Raw genomic sequence first — 21,539 nt, forward strand, 5'->3', positions numbered from 1 at the left:
AGTGCAAGCACTGACGTCCGTCCCGTGTGGCGGCCCGACTACGACTGACCCCCCACCGCGCCGTACTAGTCAGTGTTGCCATAGCGCACACACTTTATTTGTGTAGTAGTACACCACATCTCTTCCTTATTTTATTTGATTCGAGACAAGCTATATTATAATTAATGCTACTACTAAATTAAGGTACATTGGTTTGTAATAACTAGTAAGCAGGTACTTTCTATAAGCTTACAAATTATACACAAATATTTTGCTTATTCAATTTCCTAACACGTTACTCATCTTCCTTTCAATTAAATTGAAACAAGTCAAAAGGTCAAAATATTCAACCATCTTTGGACAATAGCCCATTAATGATCTGTAATACTTAATTAGTACGTACTTTCTATAAGCTTACAATTTACACATAAATATTTTGCTTATTCAATTTCCTGACACGTTACACATCTTCCTTTCAATTAGATTGAAACAAATCAAAAGGTCAAATTAATATTCAACCATCTTTGGACAAAATAGCCAATTTATCAAATAAAATATTAGACTCAAACATCACAACACATTATTATTTGACCTCAAATAAGTTAATAAATAGTAGGTGTGTCTACTTATTACATTAAGAATTTTCCACAAGATAGGTAGGTATCTCAAATTAATATGTGAATTATTTTTCTTACAATTTTAATTTCCTTAGTGTAGGCCTAGGATGCGCGCCATGATAAACCTTTTATAAACTTTGAACGATAAGCCCATACGTCTGTTGTCTAAAATCATGGAAAGATTTCATCAGGGTGCGCATCCTAGCTCAGCTGATCTAGTTAAAATACAATAAAAATAAAGTTTCATCTACCACTGCTTCGGAACAGTAAGCGGGCCAGCGCTGAGAAGAAGCAGCGCAAGAAACCCAGTCACCTCTGTGGGCCGCTTTTAAATGCTTTACTAGTATTTTATATATTGATGCGAGCGAGCGGAGATAGTTATCATATTCGGATCATTTACCTTTATACAGTTTGTGGCACAAAATATAGTGCGTTCGCTACTCCCACAGGTTAATCTTATGTAATCTGAAATGTGTAGGCAGGCACATCACTCACACTTTTTCATAGACTTGTCCTTATGTCGCCATGAAATACGAACTGTGAAGCTACTGTCTCACTGACAGGCTTGCTGACAAGGTTTCAATATGTTGTTGAATTTCTCAATAAATGACACTTACGAGTGAATAACAACGCTGTTGAATAATTTCACAACTATTTTCAACGTTCATTATTTGTATGCTACCGAGTTAATGAATTCCTATCGTTGTTATATGCATTTTTTTTTTAGACATAATTATGATGTATGATGAGGCTTGAAGTTATAAATGTCCATTCTTTTCAAAACTAAAATGATCTGTCACGCTATTTATAATAATAATATAATTTTGGTAGCGTTTGATTTCCCAAACGACCACCGGCACCGCGTGCCTTTCAATTTTCATCAAACATTACAGGTTTTATAACCATTTTGGTAGTGATTGGTTTCCCAAACCACCACCGGCGCCGAGTGCGCTTCGATTTTCATCGAATCATCACTGGTTCTAGACCCATATTGTTTTCCCATTTAAGACGTCACTAGACTATGTCAAACATATCAAAACCAAAAGCACCCAAATTGGTGCAGCCGTTCTCAAATTTTAGCAGGGAAAAATTAAATGAACAACAATCTTATTTTTTCCGTAATAATGTAATATTGTATTATTGGGCATAGCAACATAATATTCACATAGGATAGGTATAGATTTTTTTTTTAAGCTAAGTGTACGAATGTCTGTATAGTTTGTCTGTATATAATATGTCTACCGGTGCCATCCGCGGTAGAACATTATTATTGAAACTGACTCAGATACTGGATACCTGTATTATCGTGACATTGGTTCTGCTAATAAAATATTTGATTAGATTTGACTTAATTTAATTTGCAATTTTTATTGCACATTTCTCAATTTCAAAATAAAGAAAGAATATAGGTACATTTATTTGGCACATGCAAAACAGAAAGTTACAAATTTGGACAGCATATAAATTAATTTGGAAATAATACCAAAAAGGCTTCCACTCAGCATTTACTTTCCAATCGCGTGTGTGTTTATATATATATAGATTATACAAACATTTCATAATTAATTTTCATCCCTTTTTTATTCCCACATATATCACGTCCTTCCACGACTAGCAATTTTGATTTACAACGTTGATCGCTTGTTTATAATCGTTCCACATGATGGCTAATACACATAATATTGGCCTTATCCCTGGCTATGCAAGATGACTATTACAACCCTGCCTTTTATACGCCTTTGTACCTTTGATAATGTACCCTTGGTGATTGATTGGTGCTAACCATTGAGGTAATTTATACAAATTATAGAACACTACACTACGTAGGTAGGTATGATCCATACAATATCAGCGATTTAGTTGCTTGCCAGATTTAGACGTGTTATTAAAGTTACAACAGTTTTCTTTCTTTCTTGAAACAATGTGAAATGTATTTGTGCTGTGACTGTGACAAAATTCTGTGATGTGAAATAAGATGTTGCATACATAAACTCAAGGAATACGGCAAAGTGCCAAGGAATAACTTCCCATCGGATAATAATAAAATAAGATTCCTGGATGGCTCAAACTTGGAGTGAAAATGTGGCTGTGTTCCCCAGTCGATGGAACACAAATGATGTCGCGTCCCGCGCGCCCAATCAACTGCACGCGGGAAGATTCAATGTATACTACCGACAACACCACTCCTGAAGCGGAGCTCCGGGCTGACACTGTATAGGTTTGTTGTGGACACAACAAGAAGAAGAATAATTTGATGTCTTAAAATTCAATGCAATCACCATATTTGTCAGACGCTATAATTCTACATCAGACCAACGAAACAGCGCTGTGTCAACTGCATAAACAATTTGGTTTGACTTTTCAAAATGGAGTACGACTTTTGTGTACCGTCCTCTAGTTCACATTTGACATAGTAAACAGGTGTACCGATTAGTTTTTTTTTTTTAGTGGGATCTAGGTAGGTAAACGACATTTATTTTTTTTATTTTTTTTACTTTGGTTTGTCTGACAATACCGATTCTTAATTGTACTCAGGATCAAGCACAGATTGGTTGCAATGTCGAGAAATAGATGATTAATGCACGCTGTACTTCTATACTACCTTAATGAGTGCCGTATGCACGATTCACTGGCTCACCGTCACACTGCTGACGTCTACCATGTTACTTCTAATTTTACAGGGATCAGTTGACAACCTATCACTTGTGCCCGTGATACAGTACTGTAGGTTCCTACCTTGTAAATATTTTCAATGGAAGTCACATCCATTTTTAGGGTTCCGTACCTCAAAAGGAAAAAACGGAACCCTTATAGGATCACTTTGTTGTCCGTCCGTCCGTCTGTCAAGACCCTTTTTCTCAGGAACGCGTGGAGGTATGAAGCTGAAATTTATATCAATTACTCAGGTCTACTGTCCCTTGAAGCTATGAAAAAATCAAACTTCTAAGCCAACGCAATCAAAAGATACAGCCGTTTATGCCGCAAATTTTCGACACTTGCAAGGGAATCAAAACCTACAGGGTGCTTCCCGTGAACTCAGAATCTTGAAATTTGGTACGAAGCAACGTCTTATAGCATAGATAAAGGAAAAATTACGAAAACCATAAATTTTTAGTTATATCACATAATATTTTTTTTTTTAAATAATTTTAAACTTACTACCCATTTCCTCATAAACGCGTAGAGGTATTAAATTGAAATTCATACCAAATACTCAGGTCTATAATACCTTTAAGTTGTAACAAAATCAAACTTCTATGTCAACGCAATCAAAAGAAACAGCAATTTAAGCTGCATATTTTGAAACTCGCAAGTACTCGCAAGGGAATCAAAACCTAAAGGGTACTTCCAGTCGACCTAGAATCTTGAAATTTGGCATGAGAAGCAACGTTTTATAGCACACATGAAGGAAAAATTCCGAAAACCTTAAATTTTTAGTTACATTACAAAATATATATTTTTTAATAAATATAAACTTATGAATTTCATTTTGCAATAAAAATACCATAGTTATGACTCGATTGTCGTAATGAACGAACTTTGTAAACCTTGCAGGTTTGTACGGAACCCTCAGTGAGCGAGTCCGACTCGCACTTGGCCGGTTTTTTTTAATAGATATTCTAGGCTACGTTAAATTTAATGGTTACCACATAAGTCTTCATCAATCGTAATCATCACATCACAATTTCAAAAGAAAACCGAGACAAACACAATTTGTCAAAAAAAAAAAAAACAACACAAGACAAACAGCTGTTTGTACTGTGTGTGACGGTTCATAGCTAGTCTCTGACAATTCACAACTTGCCTGGTTTTTTTTTTTTTTTGCTGATACAATACTTGTCTTATTTTTTTTTTTTTGGACGGGAAGTCATCTTAATGTCATGAAAGTTTAAAATATTATCTTGTCTAGGGTCATGTCAGTTCGTTGGAGTAGGTACTTTGCAATAAATTATGATATTTTTTTGTCTACTAACCTTAAATAGATATAAGTAGGTACTTACTAATATTTGATGTTTGTACAGATTTAGTTTTAAGACCTTTTTAAACGCTTAGTGTGCAAATAATTAAATGAATATGAATAAGTAATTTCAAATTGGCAATGTGAGCGCTTAGGATTTATCTGTAAGCTCACTTGCATTTTAAGTAAATAAATAAATCTATATACTTTACTATAATAAATCGTTCATTTTCAGCCACCATAATAAACCTATATTATGGTGCAATTATTTCATGAAACTCAAACACAACGATAGCAGGAGGATAGATATACTTTAAGACCACTTATGAATTTCACAACTTTCCTTTTTGAATATTTTCTACGTGACAATAAATTATTATCTTGTCTCGTGTCGTTGTATGGAACTCTTTAATAACAGACTGATACTTTGTACTAAAACTCTTTAATAATACTCTGATACTTGATTTAATAACACACTGATACTTGGTGTTATTAATAATCTCCGAGTTCATTATTTATCACTAAATACTTAATTTCAGTGTGGGCGGGAATCGAACACGTGCCCTCACACGTACCTACGTGAAATTGGTGTTAAAATGAAGTTTGTTTATTATTCCATATTAGCAATTCACTACCTGCTTTGTTTATTATTCCATATTAGCAATTCACTACTTGTTTTGTTTATTATTCTTTATTAGCAATTCACTACTTGCTTTATTTATTATTTAAGATTATATACCCAATCAGATTGTCATAATTTCTTAACAATACACTATCTTGTCTCGTTTTATAGGTAGCATTGATGTAAACAGGAGGTAACCTACTAGTATTACGTATATTTCATTGTAGTAAAACAATTTAATTCGTTCAGGAATACGATCATTGTAATAATATAAATTATTTAGTTCGATAAGGAATAATGATCAAAACGAGTCTCAGTGGCATTGCAAATTACAGTTTAAATAGGTACCCTTCAACTGGCAGGCAGACATATTCTGTCTGCGTCAGTTTGGCTCAAATGATCTTAGATGATTTAGTTTTAACAAGACTAATTACTTAATAATAACAAGTGACTTTTGGTAAGTAACGAGTTTGTTAATCAACATAACGCCTGTGACTCATGCGTACGCGCAACATAATCAAAATCAATATTACTATGGGTTGGAGGTTTGGTATTGTTTGTAAAATTAAATATTAATTGACTTGACGTTGATAATAATAATGATTTTGATAAATAATAATCGGCAAATAGACTGTGAATGTACATTCTGTAAGTGTAATGATTGTAGCTACCTCCCTTTTATTTTATTTAATTTATTGAGTATATAATCATTAAAATTATTAATTACTCACTTTTATCCTCGTCGCCATTGTGGTATCTTAAATAAAACACTGATATATGTTCACTGTGTAAGCTAGTGCAAGCACTGACGTCCGTCCCGTGTGGCGGCCCGACTACGACTGACCCCCCACCGCGCCGTACTAGTCAGTGTTGCCATAGCGCACACACTTTATTTGTGTAAAGTGTGTGCGCAAAAGTAAACTAAAATAGTCAACAAGCTCAATAGAAATGGAGCCAACCTATGAAGTAGGGTAGCCCGTGACCGAGTGCCACGTTTCTACTAATTCATCCTAACTCAGCGGAGAGGTGAATGAGTTTGAAGAAGAAACCACAACATACCTGCTATGGAGGCAACGTCAGCAACAACAGACAGCAACAGCAACACAAGACAGCGCAGAGGCTCGCCACCGAGCACTGCCCAACCACACACAATCTGCAAATAACAACCACGTGCATTGGTTAACAATGCCGCCAATGCAAACAAGAAAATAACAAGAAGAAACTCAAGGTAATCCTTGGAATAGGACCTGCTTACCTTCAACAGTAATAGAACCAACTCCAGCACGTGGCAGTGAGTCCACAAAATCGGCGAACAGCGGGATTTCGGTGTCCAACCGGAATTCCCTTATTTCGACCTCAATAATAATGCGTGCCCTGCCCGTTTCGAGTTGGGAATGGCACATTTAAGGGCCGACTCAAGATGCCACAACACCACACACAACAGAACTTCTCTTCACGAGCACGGCCAGCAGAGCAAAGGGCACTCCAAAAAGCGCCGGTCATCACCCGTGACTCAGATTTTCGTTCCAAAACTTGTCACTCCAGCAAATCACAATATTTAGCAGTTTTGTATAATTTTTATCTTTATTTTCAATAAATGCTACTTGTGTTAACTAGCCTCTTATTGAATAATTTCGATATGAGAACTCACAATACTGCTTCTCTGATTTAAATTTAAATAAATAATTAAACTTTAGGAAATAAAAAAATAACAAACAAGCAAGTTTCTGAACGTCACCTGCGTGTTTCGTTTCACTCAGAATTATGTCAAATTTATAGAACGTTCCGAATCCATGATCAATCAAGATACATTATAATGTTATTTTAATATAAACATTGAGGAAAGTACTAGAAATAGCTAGAATTTAAATTAAAGAGCCTAAATATTAAGTTCTATAAAAATTTAATGTTGGATATTTAATTTCGTTATACACTTTTTCTTTACTAAAAGAATGAAACGTATTGGGTCAGGTCAGTGGAAATTAAACTCCGTATAACTTTTCAGCACTTTCACAGTATATTTCACACAACACTTTTACAATATTAATATTTCGTCCTTAACTGTTACTCCGCTCAGCGCTCGATCAAGACTGACTCTCGCTCTGCTATCGAATGCCCCGCTCAATCACCCCCACCACAAGTCGGTGTGCTGTGATTGGTCGACGCTTCCGATTGGCTGACGTCTCTGATTGGCTTTTGTAATTGTAGTCAAATTAACAACTCGTAACAGAAATTGATTGAAAACTAAAGAAAGTGTATAATAATAAAATATTTCTAAAAATAGTTTTATATTTTACCATTATAATCGACAATAAATATTAATAAAATTACCGGTAGTTATTAAAATAATATTTGTTGCAATCCTAGTTAATTGAACCAACATAAACGGAAATCAAATAAAATACATATTATTACTTCATTGTTAAAATCAATTTAAAAATTACTAAAATAACAATAGTTATTGTATAAATATAAATATGACGCTAACAGCTCGGCCATCCTACTTAAAGCGAGTCCCATCGCTTATTATTTCATTTAAACAAAAAATATAACATGCAATATAACATAATTGACATTTCATGGAAAAAAAACATCCTAATAGACTTAAAATAAATATTAGAACTAATTCAAATTGGTTTTATCTACAAAACTAATCATAAAGAGTTGGTGTAAATTATAATTACCTATTTCATTTAGATGTATTAAAAGCATATAATAAAGTGGATATAAAGTCACCGACATCATACTATTTATTATTACAACAGACAATCAACATGTTACAAGTGTTTCTGAGAGAGGACATTACCCAATTTAAATTTACTATTTACTCATCTTTTGCAATGTCATTTTCAGATGATTCAGACTCAAAATTTTTATTGAAATTCATCCAAATCTACCCACTTTTTCGAGTAAAAGGTGTGTCCTTTATAACAAACCTGTCAGTATCGAGGACTATACGGTAGGGATCTTGATAGTTTACTACAGGTTTCCATCTTTTTATTTACCATCGCGAGGTAGGTACTTGCCTCTCCACGCGTACCAGGTCTCTATCATTGTACTGTGTGGCCAGTGCTTAAAAATTAATGGCATACTTTACCTTCTGTTCCACTTTTACAATTCTGAAGGGCTCTTCGGTGTCGTCTTATGTTAGTAATGTACCAATACCAACCTGTATGTTTGTAGGTGCTTATCCTGTCATTTGTCGTCGCCGCCATGGATGGATGGATGTGGATAATGCATCTAAAATAGTGCGATAATCTAAAATATTTAACCTGCCCACTAGTCCTGGGCCTTTTGAATATGCTTTATATCGTAGGACACGACAAAGTCTTGAAATACTTTATAATAGGTACATATCGGTTTCTGTGAGACATCTATAATATTTTTATAATTGTAAGATAATATTCCTGACCTCTCAAACCACGTAACGTGACCTTTACATCAATTTTAAAATCTAGCAATTCGCAATCAGCAGAAACTTGGATTGCGCGCATTGTATACATACATGAGAACCTCAAGAGTCAAACTTAATATCGTTAGGGAATTATAAGGATGTCTAGTTTTTCAGTAAAGGGATGACCTTACAAGACGTGGCGAAAAAGAACACAAGTTCATCGCCATTAATAAGAGAAGAAGAAGAAGAAGAAGAAGGAAGACCTTACAAGACAGGACGCGCCAGAACGTCTTCCACTAAGTACGAGATGATATTATCTGATATTATATTGATCTTCTAGGTACCGTGGCAACTACTACTCCAAGCGTAATGACCATATTAGCTCCTACACCACTGAGGGTTGGCAAGGTTGCGTCATCATTTAGATAAACCAGTTTTAGGTTCAGAGAATTGGAATCTGAATTAAAGAGCATTTACTCCCTAGATTGATGCGACAAGAAATTATAGACCCATTTACTTTTAAATCCATTACATACCGTTACACACATTTTTTTGATACCAGTAACTTCTGTCATTACTTAAGATACAAGTTTCTGTTTTGAAGTATTTTCGGACTCATTAGAAACTGACTTTCCTGTTTTTATAACAGTTGGAAGTAAGATGACCAACCCGATCACATGTCATGCATTTAGAAGGAGCTTTATCGCACTTATAACTACGGTGACCCACCTCATTACAGTTGTGACATTTCACGGAAGATGCCGTCTTTTCACACTTGAAACTTGGATGCCCGATCTCGTTGCAGTTGAAGCACCTAATTATGGGGTTGGTGTTACCTGATTTCGAAGAATCTGCGCAATCCACGTTGTTTTCAGAACGTCTCCTCATCGTATCTTGGTTGTCTCTGCTCTGCCCTATTTTAACTGTTTTGAAATATTTAAGCACCTGTTCTGGCTCTCGAAATTGTGCTGCCTGGGCACCAACTTTTACTGCCCAATCCTCTATACTGTACAAAAGACAATCTACTGCTTGTTTGCCGGTGATTTTACATCTATTTATCAAATTAATTTTTGCATAATAGTAATGCTCTAAAGAATCACCATATTTAGCCTTCTTAGATAACATTTCGGTTAAGAGTTCGGCATAATCTTCTCTACATGGAAAGGATTCAATTAGTTTCCTTTTCCATTCTGACCACGTATGTAATATCGAAGTTAGACCCTGATACCATGTTCTAGCAACGCCGCTTAATTTTGGTAGGGAATAGTGGATAATCTCCCTTTCTTCCCATCCATAAACCTCGGCACATTCCTCTACTTTAGTGATCCATGTCGAGACAGTTTGATCTCTAGATAAAGGGTCGAACTCCGGTATCACACTCGAATTAAAAGTAATTTTCGGCTTATCCGAACTCTTAACTTTTTCTAAAATAGACAGAAATTTATCTACTAACTTGGTATCCCGTTCCTCTTCTCTGTTCTCCAATGGTCTTTTTCTTTTCGGAGATGGCGACTGATTTCTTGATTCTGAAGATGAATAAATGACCCGTGCCCTTTTCCTTGAGTCACCAGTTCCGCGCCTCTTCCTAGAGCTTCTTTTCTCCCTTGGTGGTGGAGAGAGTGGCTCTCCTTCAGTTTCCGACGACGAAGTAGTATAGCGCCGTCTCCGCAATACTGGTCGTGAAGATCGGTTTTTTTCTCCCCTTACAAGTAGCACGCCTTCTTGCCTTGAAGGTAGTATAACACTTCCTTCTTCATCAGATGTATTCCCTTCCTTATCCCTTTCCTCAGGTACCCCTTTGTACCTCATCCTCAACCCTCCACCTAGGGCTGTCCTCCTTTTAGACCCTCCACCTAGGGCATCCCTCCTTTCAAACCCTCCACCTAGGGCATCCCTCCTTTCAAACCCTCCACCTAGGGCATCCCTCCTTTCAAACCCTCCACCTAGGGCATCCCTCCTTTCAAACCCTCCACCTAGGGCATCCCTTCTATCAAACCCTCCACCTAGGGCATCATCGCTATCCTCCATCATTTTTCAATTATCTGAAACTTACAGAGACCAGCTTAATATATGTCACATCAGTACCATCTCAATTTTATACTTTAAAGTAGATACCACTGCCTAATAGGAACATCTATGCGTATTATAAATCGAATATTGTATTTTAAAATTACATTTAAACCTCATAGTAATTAGAGCAATGTAACCTTCATAAAATTAGCAAATGCCAGGATAAATTTAATCACCTAGCGGCGTAATAAGTCAAATATTTCCCAGTTGCAAGACAATATATTTTTTTTTTTTTACTTCTCTATCGCTTCACAATTTATCAGAGGAATTAAAAAAAAGTTTGCCCATAAATAGCTTAAAAATAAGTGAAAAACCTTTTCATATTTGTTGATCAAGTCAAATAATAAAAGAACAAGAAGGGAGTGAAAGAAGAAAAAAAAATACTCGTACATTAGGTTAACCATTACAAATTTACTAACGTACTTACGTTTGTTTTCTGGCTCGTGGGCGTAAGAAAATGCAAAATTTTCTTGGTAATCCCACTTCTGACCTATTGGGTCAGGTCAGTGGAAATTAAACTCCGTATAACTTTTCAGCACTTTCACAGTATATTTCACACAACACTTTTACAATATTAATATTTCGTCCTTAACTGTTACTCCGCTCAGCGCTCGATCAAGACTGACTCTCGCTCTGCTATCGAATGCCCCGCTCAATCACCCCCACCACAAGTCGGTGTGCTGTGATTGGTCGACGCTTCCGATTGGCTGACGTCTCTGATTGGCTTTTGTAATTGTAGTCAAATTAACAACTCGTAACAGAAATTGATTGAAAACTAAAGAAAGTGTATAATAATAAAATATTTCTAAAAATAGTTTTATATTTTACCATTATAATCGACAATAAATATTAATAAAATTACCGGTAGTTATTAAAATAATATTTGTTGCAATCCTAGTTAATTGAACCAACATAAACGGAAATCAAATAAAATACATATTATTACTTCATTGTTAAAATCAATTTAAAAATTACTAAAATAACAATAGTTATTGTATAAATATAAATATGACGCTAACAAACGTAACGCATTGATCTGTCAAACGGAGACATTCAAAAAGTGAGGTTATTTATTGCTCTGTTTACCAAAACAATGTAATTAATTTTTAATAGAAGTTGATCTGAATTCAGTGAATCTCTAACAACGACACAATCAAGTGACAAAGGAAATACTGTACACTTTGTAATATGTGACCTTACGGTCAGTTGGAATGTTTGTTTGTGGAAATCGGTAAGAATTTAATCTCGCCAAGAAAAAAAGTGTTACAGTGTGTGTGTGTTAGGTTATTCTAGTTAGTAAACTTTCAGTCTCTGCATATGATAAACTTTTTAACCAGTCAGTTACCGTTTTTTTACATGTAAATAGTTGCATAGGGTAGATTTTGAGTATACGATTAATATTATTGTAAACGTAAGTTGATTGACTATCAAATTGTCTTCTAGCAAACGCAGTGCGTGTAGGGGTGGAGGTGGCAACAATGTCCTTTCTGCGCTTTTGTTGTGATTTGTGGTCGTATGGTAGTAATTTTTGTCGTTTTAAGATTAGGTTTAGGATATAAAGTTTCCTCACTGATAGGAGGCCGCTGATATTATAAAGAGTAAAAGTTGAAAATCGATATGGCTTAAAGTACATGACCTTTATAAGTGACCGCTGTGCTCGCTCAATCTCCAAAAAGTTGGTTTTGTTTGCGCCACCCCAAACCGTGATGCAATAAGTAATGACTGATTGAGCCAGGGCAAGGTAGATGTTGTTTATGACTTTAGTCGACATTACATGCCTTAGAGTTTTAAAGATCCAGATCAGCTTCCTGACTCTGTTCATTGTGGCTTCTACATGAGGCTGCCAGCTCAGATTTTGGTCTACAATTATGCCGAGATATTTGGTTCTGGACACCTTTTGCAAGATCGGGCAGTTACAAGAAAGAAAGAAAGAAAGAAAGAATGATTTATTTGGCACACAAAAAAGAAACAATAAATCAGGACATTAATATGGAAATAAAAAAAATAACAATAACAATAATAATACTTAAATGTCTATAAAGGCGATGTGCCAAAAAGGACGCCCACTCAGTATATCCAGCCAGCTAAATGCATGGCTGGACACTGATTTTCAGTGGACGCCTTGGGCTTATGGGTATGCTGTGTTATAAAAATAATCAATACAACGAAAAAAAAAATAATAAAATAAAATAAAACAATAATAATAATGAGCTCCAAAGCGTACAACATAATAAATAATAAAGATTCAATGTCAGTGTCACAAAAAAAAATAATAATAATAATAATAATAAAAAATTAAATCAATTTAAATTAAAACAATATTAATTAATAATAATGAAATAAAATTTGAAATTAAATGTCAAAATTAATAAATTAATAAAATAAAAACGGAACATAACCTTAAAGTAAAACATACAAACAAATAGTTGCATCTATAGCCATTGCATTATCAGCTGTGCACAGAATTCTTCATTTACATTTGGTCTGTGACATTTACATTTTTATTTCCGGGTAACTATCTGTCAAGTTACAATACGACGCTCTGCCATTCGCTCATCGCACAGTGTTTTTTTTTGACCCGAAAAAGTGACACTCCGCTCCTATCACCAATATCCAAAGTTTAAGTTATTATCAATGTTAGACCAAAACAAGACAAGACGTTGGCAGATCATTCGGACAGCTGTGGATCCTAATACAAAAATCAGCACCAGGTTGGGAGACATTAGATGGAGAGAAACACACGTAGTTTGTTTTTAGTACGTTTAGGGTTAGAAGGTTATCGTCTAGCCATCTGGATACCCTTGCCAAACCCCTCTCAGCACAGACCCGGACGTCAATCCAAGTTTTCCCGGTGAAAACAATAGCGGTGTCATCCGCATAACAGAAGACACTGCCACCGACACTTTGGAGGTTACAAAGGTCGTTGATAAAGATTAGAAAGAGGGTTGGTCCTAGGACACTTCCCTGTGGTATACCGAAGGTGACCTTTTCCTCCCTACTCCTGACATCATCAATTTTAACCTGTTGGGTCCTATCCTGAAGGTAGCTACTAAAGAGGGATAGAGCTGTACTTCGAATGCCGATGTTTTCTAATCTGTTCACAAGGGTGGGCACAGCCACTGTGTCGAAGGCCTTCTTCAGGTCCAAGACCACTGCTAGGCATTTGAATCCTCTATCTACTTGCTTAGTAATAACTGCTGTATGGAAGCAAAGGTTTGCCAACGTAGTGATGTGAGGGACTAGGAAGCCTCTGGAGAGCTTCATGAACTTCGTAGAAATACCATCCCAACCAGGTGCAGAATTCGGATCCAAGCTCATGAGGATACGGTCGACTTCATGCATGTCAGTATCCAACAGTACAAAGGAGTGAGAAATTGTGGATTGTGAGGTAGGGAAGCTATTATTATGTATAAGATTAGTGCGCTTAAGGATCGTTTCCGCTAGTTCTTGACCAATGTTGGTAAAGAAAAAGTTAACACTATCAATAGAAGCTTGAGGTGATACAGCTATATCTAGTAATTCAATATTTGTTGATTTAGGAGGTTTAAATTGAGTGATATTATTTATAGTGGACCATAGTTTTTTAGGATGGTTGATTGATATATTTATTTGGTTTTTATTATATTCTCTTTTTAGTTTTTTAATTAGGTTGCTACAGTAATTCCGAAAACGTTTGTAGGTAATTTTTAATATGTCATTGTGTGGATTTGTTTTCAATTTCATCTGCATGTTATTTCTTAGTTTTATGCACCGAATAGCCCCATGTGTAATCCATGGTTTCAGGATCCTGGTTTTATTTCGTGTAGGTATAGTTTTAGAGTTTGTTGATATGGCCGATCTGATTATACCAATAAGCGCGTCTGCAAATAAATCCGGGCTACCATATATGTTGAGCATTGAAACATCCGCAGTCAACAGGTTTTTATATGCCTTCTCATAATTAATTATTGTTTTATACTTACGAGTTTTATATTGTATATGCACTTGCTCAACGTTTACGGCAACCATGCAATGATCAGTCACTGTTGTATTTAAGACAGCGACAAAGACTGTGTTGTAGGTTCTGTCTAGTTTTATCATGACGTGGTCGAGGCAGCTGTCCCCTCTCGTAGGTAAAATATGACCTGGCAACAGACCGTGAAATGAAAGCATGTTTAGGTAACTCAATCTATTAACACGTTCGTGAGCCTTTTCAGTCGGTGTAGGAATCAGATCAATATTTATGTCGCCCAAGATCACAATGTTTTTACGGTTTACAGAGCAATCCAGGTGAGCGTTAAGAGAGATAATGAAGTTCTCCGCATGAAGATGCGAAGGGGAACGGTAAATACCCAACAGTGTATAGTTGGAAACAATCATTTCAAGGCCCGTTGCATCGGAGAGGTTAAGTTCGGTTATCTTTGCATGATGGCTATTTTTAATGTATACCACAACTCCATCATTCTGGTTTAACAATTTGGTCGGATGAAATGAAGTGTAGTTCGGTAGGTATGGGACAGGTTTTATCAAGTTCAGCCTACATTCGGTAAGAATCAAAATGTCTACTTCATAGGCCAGTTGTAATAATGTTATTTGCAAGTCATCAAAATTTTTGTAAATGCTCCTTAGATTTTGGGTAATAATCGTCAAAAAGTTATCTTTAGAGTGGTTATAAAAGTTCGGTAGGGATTCTATATTACATTCGATTGAGTTCGCAACCTGTATTTGGTCTAATTCTTGTAAAACATTGTGGCTATCCATCATTGAGTAATATTATATTGATTGGTTAACAGGAGGTAACTATGTAGGTACGTGATTTTGTAGGTATAAGACTTAGCTAGTATAGTGTAACTATTGTATGAGAGAATGTAAGCATGTACATAAGATGTTAAGCCCTGTAGGCTTTGAGCTGTATGTTTTACAGGCCATCGTTTTACATCTAAGCACAGCAGTTTTATGTTATAGGTAAATATAAACTTTTCTAAGCAATTTGATAAGACAGTAAATTTAAATCGTAGTAAATATGTGTTAGCTTCAATAAGGTTAAGTTTTATGATACACATAGTTGTACATAAGTGGTTTAAACGTTGGTAGGTGAGTAAGAAGTGTAGGCATGTTAGAATGTATTTTATGTATAAATATTTTTTATGATAAGGTAAGAACATGGTTGAGGTTGTGTAGTGTATGTGGTGAATTTGTGTGTGTGTATTAATAAGTGTAGTTATTTTAAGTTATTATATGGTGGCGTGCGTGTGAGAGTGAGAATTGTTACATAAGTTGTGTCAGTTTGTAGCTGAGTTAACTTAATAGGAATACACATTTAGGACATTTAAACAATATAATAACAAGTTTTTAGCGAAGTTAGTAGTAGTAGTCGGTAATAATCATACAGGGAACCATGGCTCACTTAAGTTACAATTAGCGGTCTTGAAGTAGGTCGTGAATTTGGGCTTCATTTTGAATGTGAATTATTTTGGAGTTGTCGTCCTTTCTCACGAAGATCTTACCAAATGATGTCCAACAGTATTTAAACTTATTAGATTTTACCAGATCTCGTGACAAAAAGTGTAGTCGGGCACCCTTAGCTGTTAATACTTCTGATATAAACACCGGTGAGTCTTCATTTTTGGTGAGTCCCAGGTGTTTATTGGCCTGCAGTTTATTCTTGTTTTTGTAGTTGAATTCCTTGGTTTTTTTGAGTAAATCTGTTTTTATTAATGTAGATGACAGTTCCACAACAATAGGGGGATTTTTCTCCGACTGATTCCTTGGTTTTAGTCTAAAGATGTCTTTAATATCCCTTGTATTTATGTCCACATTCACAGTCTTAGCCAGGTTTGAAACCATGTTTATTAATTCTTTGTGACTTTCGCCTTGGTTTCGCGGTACGTTTTTTAGTTCAATACTTGACTTACGGGTGTATCTCTGGAGGTCTTCTATTTTGTTTTCTAATAAGCAAATATATTCCTTATCCTTTTTAGTCTGCTGCTCCAAAGTCTCGATTTTCTTGCGGAATTCTTCATTCTGAGAGGCCAGTAAGGACATAGATGTTTCGATGTTAGAGTTGGTCTGCTTAATATCTTTTAAGCTATCCGTTATTTTCGAAATATCCTTGTTTTGTGCTCCTATGAGTGTGATAATTAACTCCCTCATTTCTTCTTTAAAACGGGAGAACTCCGATGGCGATGTTTCCGTCTCTCTGGGCCTTTTGTTGCGTAGGGAAACATAATTCGGCGGCGTGAGTTGGTCGTCACGTTGACCACTTACTCCTGGCAAGTGCTGGAGATCCATTTCATCACCTTCCAGAGTTTGGCGATTACTAGTCGAGTCAGACGGGATGTTTTTAGGCGGTGTTCGTTGTAAAGACATGATACGATGTTGCGAGTAGGCCTAAATGAATCGTTTGCGGGCCGACGGAAATTGCGCGCTCGTGATGGGCGGGCCAAGCTGCGCGGGCGACACAGGGGTGTGGGTGCGGCTGACCTTTAGCCACGGCCTATGATTGATTAGTGGGCGGGGCTTAGGCAGTCGAGTTGTTTCGGGCCCGGCGCAGGAGCAGCTAGCTGTCTTCGTCGATTACTTCAGAGATCTCACTCACACACAGCACTCCACCGCTTTGCAGTTATCACATCCTAGTACTTCGCTCCGAACTTCTTACTATTTTATTTTATATTTGTACCAAAATTTGGGACACAGAGACAGTGCAAACACGTCCGACACTGTCGGCATCCGAGAGGGAAGAGGAATTTTTTAACTCTAATGTTTGATTCTGGTGCCAAATATGGAACAATTAACAGCCATAAGTCGGCTCTATCCTTATTACTTGGAAATAATGTAGGTACTTAATGATGATCGAATCAAAAGATTCATGAAAGGAGTTTTCAGGTTAAGACCAACAAGACCGAAATATAACTTTACATGGAACCCAAACACCGTTTTAGAATATTTATCTCAAAAATGGCCTTATGAAGATCTTAACCTGGAAACTCTCTCAAAGAAGACTTTGACTCTGTTGGCCCTAGTAACTGCGCATCGAATGCAAACTTTTGCGTTAATTAAACTTGAAAATATTCTGATTAATAGTAGAGAAATACTTATAAAAGTCCCTGATTTTATTAAAACTTCAAATCCTACTTCATTGCAACCTCTATATATATATGTCGGAGAACGGTCAGAAGGGGCAGGACATTATGTTTCACCAGGAAGTTAAATAAAACGATGTATAGTTTTAACACTATAGATTGTTGTATTTCGGTAAGAATACAATAATAACAATAATAATATTCGAGCAGTCTCACACACAGGACCGAGACAACAATACCGAGCGGCGGGTGAGGCCAGAATGCCACGACTACGGTCGTGCTCGTTCTTTTATACAGCCATCCCCACCCAAACCGGCTAGCAGGTAGCGCCCGACCTGTCTCGGTACGGTCAATACAACTCCTTTTACTTATTGCAAACTATTTTATAACATAACTAGACATTTACAATAAATCAAATTATAATTTATTACATTTAAAATTAATGTTGTTATTATTATTTGGTTTTATTTAAATGATTACTAAGTAATTACATGACAATCAATATTCTACGACACGGCCTTCCTGACGTTTCACACGTCCTCGGGTGATGAGTACTCTTGAGAATCATTCTGCTCTTGAGAAGAATTCTGCAAATGAGATAAAATTTATGGATTATATTGCTCGGCCAAACCTGACTTCAAAAATGAGGGTACTTTCTACTCAGAGTTTTTATACTACTTACTCAAAGGGTTCATACTACTCAAAGGGTACATACTACTCAAAGGGTTCATACTACTCAAAGGGTTCATACTACTCAAAGGGTTCATACTACTCAAAGGGTTCATACTACTCAAAGGGTTCATACTACTCAAAGGGTTAATACTAATCAAATGGTTCATACTACTCAAAGATTTTGTACTACTCGAAGATTTTATAAATGATCAACACAAAGGAAATTCTTCAATAAAACTAAAATTGTATTTTATATCTTCTATACACAAAATTGACACAAGTTACCCAATACCTAGCGCAGGTTGCCCAACCCGGTGTTACCCGAGGCAGCCACCGCCACCCAAGGCAGCCTCCGCTCCACACAGGAGCCCCCGCTCCACACAGGAGCTCCGCTCCACACGGGAGCCCGTCATAGTTATAAGTCATCTTCACACAGGAGCCAGTTGTAGTCATAAGTCACCTCCACAGAGGAGCCAGTCACAGTCATAAGTCACCTCCACACAGGAGCGCCCCACACAGGAGCCCCGCCCCACACAGGAGCCCCGCTCCACACAGGAGCGCTCCACACAGGAGCCTAATCATAGTCATAAGTCACCTCCACACAGGAGCGCCCCACACAGGAGCCCCGCCCCACACAGGGGCCCCGCTCCACACAGGAGCGCTCCACACAGGAGCCTAATCATAGTCATAAGTCACCTCCACACAGGAGCGCCCCACACAGGAGCCCCGCCCCACACAGGGGCCCCGCTCCACACAGGAGCGCTCCACACAGGAGCCTAATCATAGTCATAAGTCAACTCCACACAGGAGCGCCCCACACAGGAGCCCCGCCCCACACAGGGGCCCCGCTCCACACAGGAGCGCTCCACACAGGAGCCAGTCATAGTCATAAGTCGTGCAGGATCATTATCCACGATGGTAGATAAGACCCCCACAGCCCTCCCAGTCATAGTCGCAAGTCATGAGTCTTGTATAAGTCATAAGTCACTTATTCCACTAACAAAATACATTGTGCGGGATCATTATCCACAATGGTAGATAAGACCCTCACAGCTCTCCCATGCTAGCCCAGATCGTCACCCAATAGAGCAGGTGAGACTTCAGCAATAATCAACATCAGTTTGACGTGATAAGGTATTTTCAGACTAGGTTTTAAAGGTATTGCCCGGAAAGCTCTATAACTGTGCTTAATTACATTTGAATTAAATTACCAACGTATGAGACTATTACATTGTATACAAATTTTAAAAGTACAGTTTTTTAATTTTTGTTAATTAAAATGTATTATACAGTGAATGACTTTTTAAGTAATAGAATGATGTGACATCGGTAATGAAACTTAATTTGACATTTACAATTAATTTGAGTCTAAAACTAAATGTAGCAATAATAATTAACATAACTTTTGTATTATTATTATGCTGCTGTTATGTATAAGAGCTGTGGTTTTCTGAATAAAGAAAAATTAAATAAAAAAATAAAACTATAAGAACAAGAACTTTTGCACGTCGCATGCGACAGAATATGCTGGAATTAACTAAATTAACACCAATCTGTAAGCATGTTCCTGCAAATAAATGATTTCATTTATTATTTTATTATGTGATACTCGGTATTTACTACTCGGTCGGTACTAAATTCATTTATTTTTGCAAATTAACCCTACCACTGCTTCGGGACAATAAATGGGCCAGTGCTGAGAAGAAGCAGCGCAAGAAACTCAGTCACTATTGTCAGCCTCCTTTTCAAGGTTTTACAGTCTTTAAAATATACAAATTATAGTCATAAGTATTGATGCGAGCTAGGTAGTTAAACATTCCAAACATTTTTATTTTTTATATAATCATCAACTTTATAGTAGCCCTATTTCATTAAGGTGCTTTTGATATGTGCTTTAAATTTATGAATGGGCAATTCTACAACAGTTTGTGGTAATTTATTGAAAAGTTTAATACATTTCCCCATAAATGAATTACCAATCTTGTGCAGTCTGAAATTTGGAACGGCGAGTTTATTTTTGTTTCTTGTATTGAACTTGTGTAAATCACTCTTTCTAGTAAATTGCTCTATATTTTTGCGAACATATAAAAGGTTTTCATAAATGAACTGTGAAGCTACTGTCAGTATATTAATCTCCTTAAAGAATTCTATCAAGGAAAATCGGGGTCCAAGGTTATAAATGGCCCGCACTGCTCTCTGCTGCAGAACAAACACAGTTTCAATGTCCGCAGCTGAGCCCCACAACAATATGCCGTATGACAAATAAACTAGCCTTGCCTTTTCAATGTCACTTAATTGCCTTATCTTTCTCACTGCAAAAGCAGCTGAACTGAGCCTTGCTGACAAGGTTTCAATATGAGGACCCCACTGAAGTTTAGAGTCTAAAGTGATTCCCAAGACTACATTTTGTAATTTGGTGTCACGAAGCAAATCGAAAGTAGCTGGTAAATGCTATGCCATCATAGAATGTGCGGTAGCCAAGTTGAAAAAAAAAAGAAAAAAGACAAATGACACGGTCCTCTATTTCAAGCAACTTATGTGCTTTCAGAAATGAGGAAACTTAACTTTTAGTACTACTAGATATTCTTTCTACAACTAGTTTCCTATACTCTATCCACTGCTTTTAGAAATCCAATCATTACTATTCACAATTCCTAATAATTGCTACATTGAAGTCACTAAGGCCATGTGGTACATCATCATTACCAAAAATTACTTTAAAAATCGAATGAGTCCCAGGTATCACAATTGCGGTCCACATTTTGATACCCTACCTCGGGAGCCTAAGTCAACCAATGACTTCATACTCTTAGCTACACACGGCCAGATCCTACTGCACCACCCAGAACTATCGCACTACCTAATTCCCAGGGACTACTCAGAACAGATACCGGTTTCTAATAGGATACGGCTACGATATTCCGGATCCGACCTAACAGTTGAGAAAACTGCTTGCAGTTAACGAGATGGGATATTAAAATAATGTAGTATTTTCTAAAATCGACACTTAACATTTAAGAACATAGAAGGAGCCAGGGCTATGTAACACTTCAATAATATTAGTCACTAATAAATTCGTAGGACACTCGAGTATCTCCATTTCCCACACTAATTACCATTACTGAAACTGTACCATTAAGTACTAGATATCACAACGCTGTGTGCA

Source organism: Ostrinia nubilalis, chromosome W (assembly GCF_963855985.1).
Source record: "Ostrinia nubilalis chromosome W, ilOstNubi1.1, whole genome shotgun sequence".
Classification (NCBI taxonomy): domain Eukaryota; kingdom Metazoa; phylum Arthropoda; class Insecta; order Lepidoptera; family Crambidae; genus Ostrinia; species Ostrinia nubilalis.